Genomic DNA, 17,023 nt, shown 5'->3' with positions numbered 1-17,023 from the left:
GACAGGACGTGGCTCTGGGTGAGTCAGGAAGTGAGGGTGAGTGAATATGAAGACCTAGGACATTACTGTTGGCTACTGTAGACTCTATAAACACTGTACACCGTGGCTACACTAAATTCACAAAACAACACAAGATTAAATCAATCGCAAGAGAAAATGACGCAATCGATAGACGCGGTAAACACGAGATGTCTGAGGCTGTTGCTGGCGTAAGACGGCACACCATTTCACAGCACAGTTTTTTGCAAGTAGAAAGGGTACACTGGAAAATAACCATAAAAAGCATAGTATAGCCCTGGTTTGGCTCAGTGGACAGAGCGTTGGCCTGTGGACTGAAAGGTCCCAGGTTCGATTCCGGTCAAGGTCATGTACCTTGGTTGCGGGCACATCCCCAGTAGGAGGTGTGCAGGAGGCAGCTGATCGATGTTTCTCTCTCATGGATGTTTCTAGCTCTCTATCCCTCTTCCTTCCTCTCTGTAAAAAATCAATAAAATATATATTTTTTAAAAAAGCATAGTATAATCAATATGTGAGCCAGTAACGTTGTTTGTTATCATTATCAAGTGTTACGTGATTGCATGTGCTGTACTTCCTACTCCGGCTCCTCAGGAGGTGTGTTTACACCACCGCAGACATGTGAGTGATGGGTTGTGTTATGTGCAATGCGATAGGAATTATTTGAGTGTTCTAGACCCTTATGGAATCACTGTTGTGTATGTGGTCCGTCGTTGACCGATACGTCATTGAGGTGCGTGACTCTGATTCATTGTATTGGGGTGAACGGCAGATGAAATAATGCATGTGAAAGCGGTTTTCAAACCACAAGGTGCACTTTAAATGTTTCGATTTGGTTCTGCCATTGTGCTGTGAATTGATGAAGTAAGAAGCATTAGGGTGATGTGAAATGCAATAGTCTCTCCTTACCCGCGCGTTCTCTTTCTGAAACAGTCCAAAAATGTTAAATGGAAAATCCCAGAAATGAAACAATGCATACATTTTAAAACGCACACCGCTCTGAGTAGCATGATGAAATCTGTCGCCGTCTCCGTGATCAGATGGACCGTCATGAGATCACAGTGCTTGTGCTGGTCATCCTGATTTTACCTTCAGGTAAGTTTTATTACAGTACTAGAGGCCCCGGGCACAAAATTCGAGCACAGGTAGGGTGCCTAGGCCTGGCTGGCGATCAGGGCCATCAGGTTCCCCCACCTCCCCGCCTCCCCACCTCCCCCTTCCCTCGCTCCCTCAGCGCCTCGCCGCTGCCGCCACTGGTCGCCTGCCATGTTCCACGCCACCCCCAGTGATCAGCGCACATTATAGCCAGTGATCGAACTCCCGTTCTCCAGGTCGAACTTCCAAGGGGACACTTTGCATATTAGCCCTTTATATATGTAGATACTGTTATCATTGCCCTATTGAATTGTTGGTTGTTGCTCATCTCTAACTGTGCCTAATTTATAAATTAACCTCTATCATAGGTGTGCATACATGTATAGGAAAAAACAGTCTATGGTATAGGGATCAGTACTATGCTCCATTTCAGGCATCTACTGGCGGGGGCAGGGGGGTGTCTTGGAACATACCCCTGAGGATAAGGAGGAACTACGGCAGCTCCTCCTCTCGGGCTTAGTCAGAGCCCCGGGCTTGGTCTGAGCTGGGTGAGGCCACCGTGCAAAGTGTCACCAACTTATGAGCTGATCAGGTGACGGGAGAGGAGAGAGGGCCACTGGGCATCGCTGCCTCTAAGGCGGGTCCGAGTTTCCACATGTGAACGCCCTGATGGTCAGCCTCCCCCGGGGAAACCAGCTGACGATGGAAGCCGACAGGAGCCCCTCTCCTTCCCTTTCCGCTGGACATCCGGCAATGCAGTCACGGAGGGAAAGTTCACACTCCAAGTTTCGAAGTCATTTCTGTTGAGCTCATCAATAATTGCCTTATAAGAACTATCCCATGCCTAAGAAGCATTTTAAGCCCTTTTAAGCTCCAAAGATTAGGGTGGAACAGGGAGGGGGTGGGGGGCAGGCAGACAAACAACAGAAGGGAGAGCATCCTCCATGCAGAGAAGCAGGTTCTGTACTTTGGTCAGATTAATCCCCAAATTGAAACCGGCCCTGCGCGTCATTCCGAGAACGGAGAGGCGAGATAAGAGAAAGCCCTCCACAAAGCCCCGGCATTGAGCTGTTTGTGGAAATGGAGCCAGAGGACAGGAGCAGCCCGCAGAGGGCAGATAGAGGGTGAGAGTTTCCCAGGACAGTGGGGAGGGGGGGTGGAGGAGGAAGGGAGGAAAAGCAGCAGGGGCCACGGGGGTGATGCCTGCACCCGGTCCGCCAAGACACCCACGCGTCTTTCCCTCTCAACCCGGGGACCACCGACCTGCCTGTTTCCACACCATGAAAAGCACACGTGTTGGGTTTTGCAAATAAGGAGCCACGCAGTCTGGCTCTGCTTCTGGTCCAGGCAGGACATTGAACACTCACCTGCAGAAGCCAGCCCCTCTCTGGGGTATGCCTGGCTTCCAACCCTGAGACAGTGGCCAGGCTTTGGCTCCAACCCTGGGCAATGAGAGGGTTGTCTTTGGGTCTTGGTGGGCCTGTAGGAAGGGGAGACCCAGAGTGCCATTTCAAAAGCTCCGTGGGGCCCAGCCAGCGTGGCTCAGTGGTTGAGCATCGACCTATGAACCAGGAGGTCACGGTTTGATTCCCTGTCAGAGCACATGCCCGGGTTGCGGGCTCCATCCCCAGGGTGCGGAGTGCAGGAGGCAGCCAATCAATGATTCCGTCTCATCATTGACATTTCTATCTCTTTCTCCCTTTCCCTTCCTCTCTGAAATCAGTAAATATATATATATATATATATATATATATATATATATATATATATAATTAAATTATATATTAAAAATATATATATAATCAGTAAATATATATATTTACTGATTATATATATATTTTTAATATATAATTTAATTTATAATTTTATATATAATTTAATATATATATATATTCCTCTTCATGGGGAAGGTGCCCAAGAAGACCCTGGGCTCCCCATTCTCACTTCTCCAGGCTCCGTGAGCACAGGAAGGACACCTGCTGGTGGGACATAGGAACCTCGGGGACACTGCCGTTTCAAGGGTCTCTTGTCATTAATTTCCTTCACCCACAACCGTGTGGGGAGGCAGGAGCCTGGGCTGGATGCCTGTCCAGGATCTGAGATATTCCCAGGAGTGTGGGTTGCGGGGTAGGACAAGGAGAACATTCCAGAAAAGGCAACAGTCCATGCAACTAGCCTAGAGAAGGGCCCTGAACTCTGGTAGGGGAACTTAAGAGGCCACTGAAAGGGACGGCCAATAAGTAAATTCACTCCGGATTGCGGGAGCACCATAAAGGATGTCAAGATAGAAAATAATAGCCCTTCTCTTCTCCGAAAAGAAAGCTGAGGCAATGAGTGCAAAGGAGCCACGCTTGCACAGAGCAGGCTGAAGGGAGGTCCAAGAAGAGGCAAGTGAATGTGCAAAGGGCCTGTGGCAGTGACAGGGGGCAGGGTGTGTTTAATGAACTGCGAGGAGGCTCTTCAGCTGGAGTTTTGCAAATGAAGGAAAGAATGGTCCAAGCAAGGTGAGCTGGTCAGAAGGTGAGGGCCAGACCCAGCGGGGCGTGTCTGGCCAAGTCAGGAGTTTGATCTTATTCTAAGCACAACTGGAAGGCGCTGAAAGCTTTCACCAGGGAAGCTACAATGACCCCATTTTTGTGCTTGAAGATGTCCTTTCTGGAGAACGAACCAGAGGCATCAATGAGGTCCCTCTTTCCTAACTAGAGGCATGAATACCTCATCTTTCTTGGGGAGAGAGGACCATCTCCTGTCCAGTTGTTATCATGGGTGGCCAGCCAGTGGTTCAGGGGCCTGGGAGAAAGGAAGGTGCTCAACAGAAAAGCCATTCATGCCAAGATGCCTGTTTGGCCACATTTTATACCGAGTTTCTCGCATCGCAACCCAGCAGAAAGCGCGCCAGCATGGCATGTCGGCGTCCCGGGTGAGTGGAGGCTGCCTGGGCAGGGAAGGTGGCAGCCCCACAGCTTTCTTTTTCTTTTTTCTTTTTTTTAAATATATTTTATTGATTTTTACAGAGAGGGAGGGAGAGGGATAGAGAGTTAGAAACATCGATGAGAAAGAAACATCGATCAGCTGCCTCCTGCACACCCCCCACTGGGGACGTGCCCGCAACCAAAGTACATGCCCTTGACCGGAATCGAACCTGGGACCCTTCAGATCGCAGGCCGACGCTCTATCCACTGAGCCAAACCGGTCAGGGCAGCCCCACAGCTTTCTGTCCCCGGGTTTTCAAAAAGGAAGACCGGAAGGCTGGAATCACAGCCAGATGCAGTCAGTCCTCTATTAACATTTTTTTTTAACACCTGAACTCCTTCCTCGGTCTCCCTGGCTCCACAGCAGGGGTCCCCATGTGATTGCTGCCGGGATCCACCCCCACTTTCAGGGAACAGGGTTTGAGGCGCTGCCCCTCCACTTTTCAAAGTCTTTCCCCTGGTCATCAGAGAGTGTCTGGTTGGGGTTGGGCTCTGTGAAATCGGGAATCCCTTCCCCGCCTCCTCGGCCTTCCCCCGCCTCCTCGGCCTTCCTCCTCCCTCCCCCCACCCCTCCACTTTTCCCTCTCCTTTATATGGAGTTATCTGTTCAGAGCAAAGCCATCTCCTAGCACTGCTTGGATGGGGGTCTTATCTCCCATCAAAGCCACAGAGCCTTTCCCGGGCCCAGCCAGCGGTGTCTGTCAAAACTTCAACCGTCGCTGGAGGCAGCTCTTCCCCTCTTGGACTTAGGAAGGGGAATGTCACCTGCGAAGGCCCAGCACGGGCTGGTGTCCCCTCCTGGTGCCTGGTGGCTAAGGTTATGTTTTGCTAATTAAAGCGAGGCTTGAGCCAGCCTCTGCTCTGTAAGGCTTAGTGATCAGGGGCCCTGGGGTCAGACGGCCTTAGTTCACATTCTGGCTACACAAGGGACCAGCAATGGGATGGACAGCAGGCCATTAAACCTCTCTGAGACTCGGTTTTCTCATCTGTAAAATGGGGGTAAGGAACGTAGTGCCCTCTACTTCAGGTTCTTGAGAGGATTAACTGGGGTTAAAATACATGGAAAGCACTTTGCTCATGGAAACAGTCAAGGAGGTTTCCTGCCATCCTAACTAGTGAGATTCCACCAGATTCTGTGGGTGCCGGATCATGGAGGAGGCATAGACGTTTCCAGAGATGCTGTGGGAAGCAAGGAAAGGGGAGGATAACCTAGCTTCTCCCTTCCTTCTTCCTCGAATCCTTCCCTAGCGCCCCCCCCCCTGCCCCCCCATTGGCCAAACCTGCTCAGAAGCCAAAGGACAGGAGAGCTTGACACAGGGAGTTCCCTCCATACAAAATAAAGCATGGGAAGGACGGGGATGGGTCTGAGGACAGACATACATCCCCGTGCAGTGTACACACGTGTGCACATTTTCACACTCTGGGCACATGCGGTTTGGGTTGCATGCTCAAACATACAACACATCAAGAAATAAGAGCAAAGCACTTTACACAAGCTACCCCCAAACACCTCTAAGGTAAGGAAACAGGCTCAGAGGGATTGATTTCCCAAGATCCCCCGCATGATAAGCGTGGATCCAGAACGTCTCACCCACAGCCTGAGCTTCAGACCAACCTGCCACCTGCACGTCAGGCACCTCGGGCTCAAGACCAGGGTCCCGTCTCCTTGTGAAGGAGCCAAAGGTGCCACCCTCTCTCAGCCACAAACAAGGACCTGCTCTTTCAGGAAACTTCCCAGGGCAATCTTTTCTCCTGCTTTCATTTTTCGCATACATGCCCTCTGTCACTTAAAATCACTTCCTTGGCAACACTCAGGTGGTATAGGAAACGTGAAAGAGTCACTTGCCCCCCCAAATAAGTACATAAATGAGTAGTAGCTTTGGGGAAGAAAAATATTGAATTCTGTTCACATAAATGCAGTGTAAAGTAGTTTCTGACAAGAAATCTAAATAATTGGCCTCCCTCTCCCTCTCCCCCTCCCCTAAGGCTCCAGGTAAGTCTGGGAAGGTCCTGGGCAAAACGCAGGGGAGGGGGCAGCAAGGAGTGCAGACTAAACACACGTCAGCCCTAGTTGGTTTGGCTCAGTGGATAGAGTGTCGGCCTGCGGACTGAAGGGTCCCGGGTTCGATTCTGGTCAAGGGCACCTGCCCGGGTTGTAGGCTCAATCCCTAGTACGGGGCGTGCAGGAGGCAGCTAATCAATGATTCTCTGTCATCATTGATGTTTTCATCTCTCTCCCTCTCCCTTCCATTCTGAAATCAATAAAAATATACACTGAGTGGCAATATTATTATGATCTCTGAATGCATAATAATCTGGCCACTCAGCAAATATATATATATATATATATATATATATATATATATATATATATATATATATATATATTACAGGCCCAGTGCATGAATTCGTGCATGGGTGGGGTCCAGCCAGCCTGGCCAGGGGGAGGGGACATGGGCGGTTGGCCTGCCTGCCTACTGGTCAAACTCCTGGTCGAGGGGACAATTTGCATATTAGCTTTTTATTATATAGGATATACAGAGTGGCCAGATTATTATGCGTTCAGAGATCATAATAATATGGCCACTCAGTGTATTAAAATAAATAAATAAAAATAAAGCCACCCATCACCTGCAGCCCTGTCAACTCAAAGAGCAAGTTACCTCCAGCCACCAGGCCCCCACCCCTGGGCCTGCTCCTCCTCAGCACCCAAGACCAGGGCTGAGGGGAAGTCAGCAGGTATTTAGTGAGCAGGCAAGCATGCCAGCAAAATGTGTACCTGCACCTCTGGTGTGGTTCTTTTGTTCAGTGGTTGAGCATTGACCTATGAACCAGGAGGTCACGGTTCGATTCCCAGTCAGGGCACATGCCCGGGTTGTGGGCTCGGTCCGCAGTAGGGGGCATGCAGGAGGCAGCTGATCAATGATTCTTTCTCATCATTGATGTTTCTATCCCTCTCTCCCTCTATCTGAATGCAATAAAAACATATTTTTTAAAAAAATGTGTTCCTTTTGTTTTCCTTTTGGGGGTTGATGGGAGTAGGAGGATGGGAAGAGGAAGGATGAGCTCATGTCTTATTTTTATAATTAATCACTTGGGCTTATATCATCAGGAAGACCAGACTCAGCCTCCCTCAAGACCTCCCACTACTGAATTGTGTAATCGCCCCAGGGGCTGACTTAGTCCAAAGGGGAAGTCAGCAACAGAATCCAAAACCCAGGAGGAGAGGAAGCTGGGAGCAGAAGACAAAGGTCGAAGCTGCCCCACGTGTGCTTTATGGGACTCAGACAATGGTGACCCACACAGGTTAAAAAAATCAATGACATAGTTAATGTTTAGAAATGGAAAGAATTCGGGATTTCTGGCTTCTCTTAAAAAAGCCACCTCTATGGCCACAAGGCCCACATTCCTGCAGGGCAAGGATGCTGACTGCTGGATGGGGTTGCCCCGGTTCACCCAGTCTCCACCACCCCCTATTGCTCCCCACCCCGAAGCTAAGTGTTAATTACCTTCCCTCACCATCCTCAAGCTATTTTCCTTACATCTTCCCATTCCACTCATTGCAGATTATCTGCCTGGCTCCCATAGGCATCCACACTGTAGCCCTAGACTCATTAGCTTGTTCTTGCCATCACTTCTGTCCTCACACTTGCCACCAGTCCCCCTGGGGCCACACGGAGCCCATCTGTCCTCCCAAAGTTACTTCCTGCTTTGCTTCCACTTGAGGCCTCCATGCAGATAAGTAGCTTCTCACTTTCAGTTCCTTGAGAATGCATCGCCCCTCCTACCTCGGAGCCTCGGCTCTTGACATCTCCCCTACGTTTTCTTTAGCAACTAGATTGTAGCCTCCGTATTAGTTTTAAATTGCTGCCATAACAATGTACTTAATGGCATAAGCAACACGAACGTATTCTTTTCTAGTTCCGTGGGTCTAGTTTTCTGGGTCTCCGTGGGCTAACATCAAGGTGTCTGCAGGGTTGTCTTCCTGCTGGCTTGCTGCTGGGAACCATTTCCAGCTTCTAGAGGCTGCCCCCGTTCTCGACCAGCGGCCCTCTTTCTCCATCTTCAAAGTTTAGTCTCTCTGACACCTTGAGTCTCTCCTTTTGCTTTGGCCTCATCCCTCTGACCCAGCAAGGAAAAATCATCTGCTTTTAAGCATTCATGCCTTTAAGAAATTGGGTCTACCCAGATAATCCAAGACAATCTTTCCATCTCAAGGTCCAAATCCTTAGCCACATCTGCAAAGTCCCTTTTGCCGTAGAAGGTAACGTATGAACGGTTTGGGGAGGTGGGGCACGGACAACAGCTCTTTCAACCCAGTATGAACCAGCCCTCTCACGCCACACCCTGTGTGCAGAATGGGGAATTGACTAAATTTATAGTTGATCCAAATATTGGTCAGTCAAATTGGTCAATTCGATAGCTCCCCATGGAAGTGTGTCCCTCTCTGGGGCGGGTGCCATCTCCAGTGTAAATGTTTCAAAGACACCTCTGTGAAGACGTATCAGAGAACTGGTCTCATGAGAAAGGGCTGGAAGAAACTCTAACTAGAAAGAGGCCCAGAGACCTGGACACCTCTGGGATCTGTTGGCCTCAATGTGGTCTCAAAATCTTCAATCCAACCACAAAGTGAGCTTGGCTTTAAGAAAATATACGATTCCCCCCTCCCCCTTAGAAACTAATTCAGGTGTACAATGGTTTTTACTGTTATGTCCTTGAGTAACAATCTAGTGAAAAATTAAACAAAGAACCCTAGCCTCATAAAGGAACCATCAGGATGTTCTACAAAGTACATGAATAATTTTCTCCTGCAACATGTGCTTTTATTTGTGGTGGTTGAATTTATTGCGTTTGGGCAACCCAGGAAAATAACATCTGCATTTATTAAGTGCCTACTACATGCAAAGATCTTCCCACGTAGTACCTAATTGGATTGGCCTTATTGGTCTCAGCTAGTGGAATAACCAATCAATCCCAGATCTTTCAGCTAGAAAATGGGGACACTGAGATCCAAAGTCCCCAGCTCCACTGTTCCTGTGTGTGAACCCCAGTCCTCCAGACCCCTAATTGTTTCCTGTGGAGCCAGTGGGCGGGGTCAGGCTGGAGCTAGCACACGCCGGAACCATGAGTATTGACAGGCAAGGGCGGCCTGTTCAGCAAGAATCAATTCCCGAGGGTCCATTGACAAACGCATTGACAAACGCTCCCTTTACTTACTTGCTGTTCCTCTCGCTTCTATTTACTTAGCCCCAACGATATCCTGGGAACAGCCTCAAACTAGATGTGGGGGCCTATCATCTCCAGGGGGCGTCACTGCTTGTTTCCAAGCTGCTCTGTCCCTCTTTCTCCTTCCTCTCCCCCACTCCCCAATCCCTATTATCTCAGAAGCCCCTAAAGTGACATGTACATATCCACTCCTCCAGCAAACAGATACTGAGCCCCTACTGTGTGCTGGAGACACAAAGACAAGAGAATTATAATCTCTGCCTCAAAGTGTCCCCAGGTATGACATGCCAGGGTCCTAAAGCCATACATGTTCAAGGTGCCAGGGGAGTCCTCAGGGTAGAGAGTGGACTCCAAGTCCTAGGGGAAGAAAGCTTTACCCAGGAGGACTTTTGACCTGAGGTTTAAAAGAGAAAGAGCGAGTCTTCCAAGAACCAGAGTGGGGAGAAGACTTCGCTGGCAGGGGAACCATGAGTGTAAATAAGTGAAGGCATCGGCAGGCCTGTGCCTGGCGGGGAGGGTGGGTGTATGGTGGTTGGGAATAAAGCGGGTGGGGAGAGGAAAAAAGCAAAAGACTCCAGGGGCTGCTCAGCAGGGCCTCCTATTCAGCCTGGACTTTGTCCTGTAGGCAATGAGGCACTGATGACGACTTTTAAGCGAATGAGTGACACAACCACATCGACATTTGAGAAGATGGCTCACCTGCCCAGCCCACATGGCTCTGTGGTTGAGCATCGACCTATGAACCAAGAGGTCAAGATTCGATTCCCGGTCAGAGCACATGCCCGGGTTGCGGGCTCGATCCCCAGTGGGGGGTATGCAGGAGGCAGCTGATTAATGATTCTCTCTCATCATTGATGTTTCTATCTCTCTCTCCCTCTCCCTTCCTCTTGAAATCAATAATATATATATATATATATATATATATATATGAAGATGGCTCACCTGGCACTGTGAAGTCTGGAAGGGAAGGCAGAGCTGAGAAGCTGGAGGCTATTGCAGAGATCCAGGCGGGCAGGGATGTTGATGGCCTGAGCCGCAGCACGGCGGTGAGGGCGGGGCTGCGGGACAGATGCAAAAGACGGGTGTGCACAGACTGACGCACTCACATGCATCTTTTGCAAGGACTCCTTCCCCGGGGGTTGGGCAGGCCTGGGGGCTGCACGGAGCCCAGTCCACAGACCCCGGCAGGTCAGAGGAGTAAATGAGCTCTGGCGAAGGGGACTATGCAGACAAGAGCACCTGCCCCAGGTCAACTGATAAGTAGGGTTGCACAAACAATTGCAGAAATGGCTGCTAGGTGCAAGGCAGGTGACAGCACACCGATCGATATCCTACAGCTCAGGGAAGAGGGCGGTCAGCAGGGGCAGGAGAACAATCAGCCCTTTCGTTCAGGAGGGCGTTGTGTTCTCAAAGCATTCCAGCCTTCCACCACCGCATCGGCAGAGTGGGTCAAAACGAACTCCATTTTACAATTGGGAAAACAGAGACCCAGGGGCGTTGCGCATTTGCCCAGGGGTACCAGACCGGCTGAGAAGGGGCTAGAACCCAATCCTGACCTTCAGACACCAGGTGTAGCCTGTGGCCACACCATCCTGACATCCTCTTCTCAAATTCTGCGCCAGATGTGGCCTGTTCCACGCGATCTAACGCGTGGTCTGTCGTTAATTATGTCACGGGGCAGTCATGGCTTAACGTCGGAGGTCTGTGCTACATCACAGGAGCTGTGGACACACTTCACATGCTGTGAACGGGCCTCAGCCAGTTGGTGCTTTCAGCCGCCGCCAGGCTCCTCAGGAAAGAACAGGGCTCCCCTGCTAATTAGAGGAGGGTGGGAATTCGCGGCTTCCCCTCTCAACCTGCTACGTGGTGGTGTTACAATGAAAGTAGTTCTGCCACAGGTACAAAGAGGCATCCGATCACCCCCATGCCGGTCCCTGTAGGTCCCCACTCCCTGCCTTCTTAGGCAGCCTGAGCAGGGGAGGGTCACTGTGTAATCACAGCTCAACGGCGGGGTCAGCTGGCCTTCTGGCTGGCCCAGGAGTCCAAGGTAAGACCAAAAGGAAGTCTGGACCTAGACTTTTCTCTGAAGGTGCTGGATGCCGGCTTCACCAGATTCTTTGATGCTGTTTGTGCCAGGGCAAAGGTGCATCCACCAACAATTCCTTTCTTTCCTCATTGTTTGTGCTAATTCACTGGGTCCCCGGTGCTGTTTTAGGTGGTAAGATCTGTAGTACCCTCTGCCATGGACACCCTGCAGGTGTTTGGGGTGTATGTCAGGGGAGTGGGGACGGTGGTAGAGAATAAAGCTGGTGGGAGAGGAAAAAGACACAGACGTTTAACAAACGCTCTCAGAGCTTCCACTCGGTGCCAGCATGGTTCCACGCGCTTTGAATTTTCCACATCGTAACCCACTGAATTGTTGTGACAACCCCATGAGATACATACTGCTATTGTTTTCCCATCTCAAATGAGGAAACTGAGTCAGGGCAGGTAAAGACTGCTCCCCCAGATGGGGTGTGAGAGCCTTGAAAATAGAGGCTGTGGGTGGGTCTGTTCTCCCATCTCCATCCACAGAGCCCAGCCCAGTGCTAGGCACACCACCACTATGTTGGGTAATACCAGGTAGATAATAATTACCACCGCAACAGTTGGTTTTACTGAATGGCCTGAGGTTGGAGAGTGTGGCTAAGTAGGAGTGTTAGCTGTTGGTCATGAACGAAATCCGTTTTGCACCTGTCATTCTTCACATTTGTCTTCTCCAACCCCCATGCCTCTTGTGTGGCTCAGAGTTGGCCTCAGCAAGGACCTGCTTTCATAGATTGTAGATTTGCCTGCTTGATTTTCCCTTGACAGAGACAGACTCTCTTATGCATCTTGGGGTGCCATAGTGCCCCCCACACCATGAATTCTCCTAAAATGAGGGAAAGAATGCATGATGCAGGGAGAGAAGTCACACAGTTCTGTGTTATTTTGTTTCCACTCTTGTCTAACTTCTTTTATAAAAACTTGCTTCACTGATGATCATGCCAATTTAGAGGAAGCTGTTGTTTCCATAATAAATTAAAAATAAACCAAGAAATGGAATAGAAAAAGGGGAAAAGATAACACAAGTCAAGTACATACTGTGTGCCACGTACTTCCACATACCTTCTCATTGAATCCACACAAAAATTATTCAAGACAGGCTCAGAGAAGTCAAGCAACCTGCCCCAAATCACACAGCAACTAAATGGCTTTATTTAGAGGCTCCAACCCAGGCTCTTGACACCTGGGTTGCAGAGGTAGCAAGCAAAGGTACTTCGGAAAGATGTTGTTGTCAGGCAGTGGCTAGAAGTACATTTTACTGGTAGAGAGGTGCTAGAGCAGGCGTCCTCAAACTACGGCCCGTGGGCCACATGCGGCCCGCTGAGGACATTTATCCGGCCCGCCGGGTGCTGCTGCCTGTCCTGCTTAGCAGCCGACTCGTCCCGGGCCCGCAGTGCGCATAGGAATTTGTTCATAGTTTTTTTTTTTAAACTATAGTCCGGTCCTCCAACGGCCTGAGGGACAGTGAACTGGCCCCGTTTAAAAAGTTTGAGGACCCCTGTGCTAGAGGCTCCGAACTGGCCTCAGCAAGGACCTGCTTTCCCCAAAGAGAAAAGGCTTTGAAAATAGCACAGCACACTCTGCTCAGAAAGCTGACAAGTCCAGACAGAAAGAGATACCCACGTCTCAAGATCCCTCCTCTCTTTCAAGTTTTCTACTGCACTGAAGGGAGGGGGGAGGGGGACTAGCCAACATGCAAACCATATGCAGAATTTTATTCCAAAATGTTTAATAAATCAAAGATGCACTTAGAACAGGAAACATCACACAGCCCAGGTGATAGTTCTTTGTGAGGCTGAAGATCCAAGGGGGCGGCCGTGTGTTTCTGTAAAACTGATTGATGGGATGGGAGAGATCAGGGGGAGAAAAAATGCATTCCCTGACACAGACAACCGCGGAACAGAGAGAGTTTAAAATGCGAGAGGGAAGATGGAAACCCCACTGGAAGATTAAAGGAAGGAAATATGTACAAATGGGCAGATCAATGATTGCGTGACGATCCTGAGGTGTGTAATTCACACCGGGCTGGGCAGCATGAGGAGGTTACACAGTTGTACTGCGCCGGGGGTTCTTCCACCTTTCCAAACCCCACAGCTCACAGGAGCCAGAGCCACCAGTGACCAAAGGCCAGGATTCATTTGGGGAAGAGGGAAGCACCTCTGAATTTGGAGTTCATGGCTTGGCTGGGAGCCCTTGCTAAGAGAGAGACTTTAGTCATCTGATCAAATGTGGTTGCTCACTGTCCCTTGATCCGTCTATCCATCCAGCCATCCAGCCATCCAACAAATATTTATTGACATTCCATACCAGGTCCTGAACTAGGAGTTGGCCATGAGCATGATGGGCCAGGTCCCTGGTCTTCCTTAAAACGCTGCATGCCCAAGAAGAGCCCACGGTGACGTTGAAGAAGCAAGCAGAAGCCAGATCAAGCAGGGAACTTAGTCTACGTGCAAAAGGAAGATATGAAAGAGTTTTATGCTACTGGGTGGTGTCGAATGGATTTGATAGGAGGCAGGAGTAGAAACAAAGCCCTGAGGGGCTCTTGCAGGAGGAGATGGTGTGGGCTTGGAGTAGGGTGGGGGCAGCCGAGGTGGAAGCTGCTGGAAGGATCTGAGATGCATTCTGGAGGTAGAAACATGCTGATGATTTGGGTTTGGGGAGGCAGAAGAGGCCTGTGGTGATTTCCAGATTTCCAACTTGAAGCCACATGTGTATTGGTGCCATTTTCTAAGACGGAGAGGCCTGGAGGAGGGTGGTCATCCTCCCGGCCTCCAGCTGGCATTTCCTGAGCACCTGCTATCACCAGCTTCTGAGGACCAGGAGGAGAGTCTGATCCAGGCTCATCCAGGCCTCTGGCTCAGCCTGATAGATGGGCTTCCTTCTTCTGGCCACGCGGAGGGGCCACGTGGAATTCAAGATTGCCGGTGTGTTGGTGGGGTTCCCTGTCCTATTGACTCAACTCCAATCTGGGCTCATCAGATCATAAGATTTTTTTAAAAATCAAAATTGGCCTGGAATTGACCATAGGTTAAAAACCAAGCCCTTTCTTTTTTCCTGTGAAATGGACTGGAGGGTGATGGAAATCATGCCAAGTGACCAGGGTTTTCTTTTTCCTTTGGCCAACAGAGAACTTAGCTAGACGAGGGGTAGGGAACCTTTTTTCTGCCAAGGGCCATTTGGATATTTATATTATCATTTGCGGGCCTAACTGGCATGTATCAGTGTTGAGCATCAACCAGGAGGTCACAATTCAATGCCCTGCACATGCCTGGGTTGCGGGCTCAATCCCTAGTGTGGGGTGTGCAGGAGGCAGCCATCAATGATTCTCTCTCATCATTGATGTTTCTAGCTCTCTCTCCGTCTCCCTTTCTCTCTGAAATTAATAAAAATATATATTTTTTAAAATTAGCCTGCTGTATTTGGTCAAACATTTAATTAACTCACCCCTAATGCCTTGGCAGGGCCAGACCACATTATTTCTCAGGCCTTCTATGGCCCTCGGGCTGGACATTCCCTACCTGTGGGACATACCTTCATAGCTCAGCTGATGACTGTATCAAGTTCATGGTTTCCATAACGGCATTCTGGTTTTCTCCTAGATATTGATCACCCCAACTAAACACCTGTGTCTGTCCCACGGACCTGGGTCCACCTGGCCATCTTTGTCACTCCAGCCATCTCTGATTAGACCAAGGATCGACAAGGGATACTCATTTAAAACCTGGCTGAGCCCGTTAGATTTCCTGAATTGGATATTTGGATCAAGGCATGGACATTTCAAGTTAACAACTGAAGTGGATGCTGGGGGTGGGGGGTGGGGGCGGGTACCACCAGATCCCCTCCTCACAAACAAGGCCTCCTTTCTCTCAGCTGCTGGGTATTGGCAGCTAAGTTCCTCTCTGAAAACTAACCCTTCACCAGAGTTGCCTGGCACAGACTTCTACCCACGGGGGTAGCCCATATCCAAAGATGGCGATCCCAGTACACAGGCCCAGCCCCCGTGGCGCGTGGGCAGCATAATTTCTGGGTAAACCCTCTGAGGGCAGCAGCGTGTCATCTGTCCGGGGTCCCCTCCCATGGTTTCCAATGTCTCCATTGTTTCCCAGGGACTCCCCCTCCCGCCCCCCTCTTACCCCCCAACCATGATGTGCGAGACTCTGGCTGCCCCTGTATCACTGGTGCACAAACCATGACCTTCTTCTGGAAAATACGATCTGATTGGAACACAGCCAATATGTCACAATGCACATAGGCGCCTATTGTACAGTATGAACAATCGCCCGTCAGCCTAAGCATTGCCCATGGCTGCTTTTGTGTTACAATGGCGGGACGCAGTGGTCACAGCAGAAACTGGATGGCCAGGAAAGAAATTAAAATTTTCATTGTCTGGCCCTTTCTAGAAAACGTTTGCTGACCCCTGTCCTAGAAAGAACAAATGAGATAGGCACCCCCACCAAGAAGGCAATCATTCCTTCCCCGGGTTGGGGATCACTGAACACAAGGCCCTTGCATCTCGGAGGGTCTGGGGCTCAGTAAGTGCCATCCCATAAAAAGACTCTATTGAGATCAAGGCCTGGGTGTCTGCAAAGGATGCTCTCTACCGGCCGCTGCACCCAGCACCTCCCTTTTATGCGCGCACGTGCACCTCTCAGTAATGCCATGAAGTGGGAATGTTATGATTCCTATTTTGCAGGCCAGGAAACAGAGGCCCAGAGAGCCAACGACCCGCCCAAAGTCACACAGTGGGGTGTGTGTGGGTGGGGGTTGAGGGGTGTGTGGCAGAGCTGAGACTCTCTCCAGGTCTATTTGAGCCCAGGCTGCTGTTTGGGGGCCCGCTTCCCCCTGCCTCCCACGCTGAAGGCCCAGAAGATCTGTTACTCCCCGAGGAAGAGCAGTAACAGGGAACAGGTGGGCTGAGGCCCAAGCGGTGAAGCTGAATAGAAACTCTCCCTAACCCAGGGCATCAGAGTGTGGGGCTGGGGCCGGGCACCGTGAGGAGGCCTTTCCTTGGGGTGAAGGAGTCAGCCACTGTAGGAGTGGAGTCCCGGGGTCACGGAGGCAGGCAGGGGCTCCTTCCAGAGACCTGGAGCCCAGCATGTGAGAAAGGGTCACCCGGAGCTGAGGGAGTGGACCGAGGGGCTGCTAGCTGAAACCCCACAGGATGAGGAAGCAAGGCTCTGCATTTAAAATCAGAAACTGCAGGTAGGTTTGGTCCAGCTCCCCAGAGAAAGACACATTCCATGATAAACGCGCCCCTTTGTCCTCCTAAACGGAAAGGATTAAGGATCTTTTAGAGAATTCTCCCCTTTCAGGCTACGTGCAGAAATGTATTCAATTCACCCTGTGGTGATAACAAAACGTTAGGGAAATAGGAGACAATGTGCGGGAGGCCTGTGGTTATTACACAAAGAGCAGTTTCTCCTTGTCATAAAGGGAAGATTACATGTCAGGGAAATTAATCCGGATTAAAAAGGTGCACAGCCAACTCACCTGCTCACTTCACGATCACACGGGAAGAAACGCTTCTGGGACGCTCTCCACAGTCAGAAGGCGGCGGGTTCACACAGGGCCCAGGAGGGAAAGAGACGCGGAAGTCACGTGAGCGATTCTGGGCTCGGACCTGCCTGGAC

The sequence above is a fragment of the Plecotus auritus genome (assembly GCF_963455305.1).
Source record: "Plecotus auritus genome assembly, chromosome: 9".
Classification (NCBI taxonomy): domain Eukaryota; kingdom Metazoa; phylum Chordata; class Mammalia; order Chiroptera; family Vespertilionidae; genus Plecotus; species Plecotus auritus.
The sequence above is the reverse complement of the archived record's forward strand: the minus strand, read 5'-3'. Positions refer to the sequence as shown.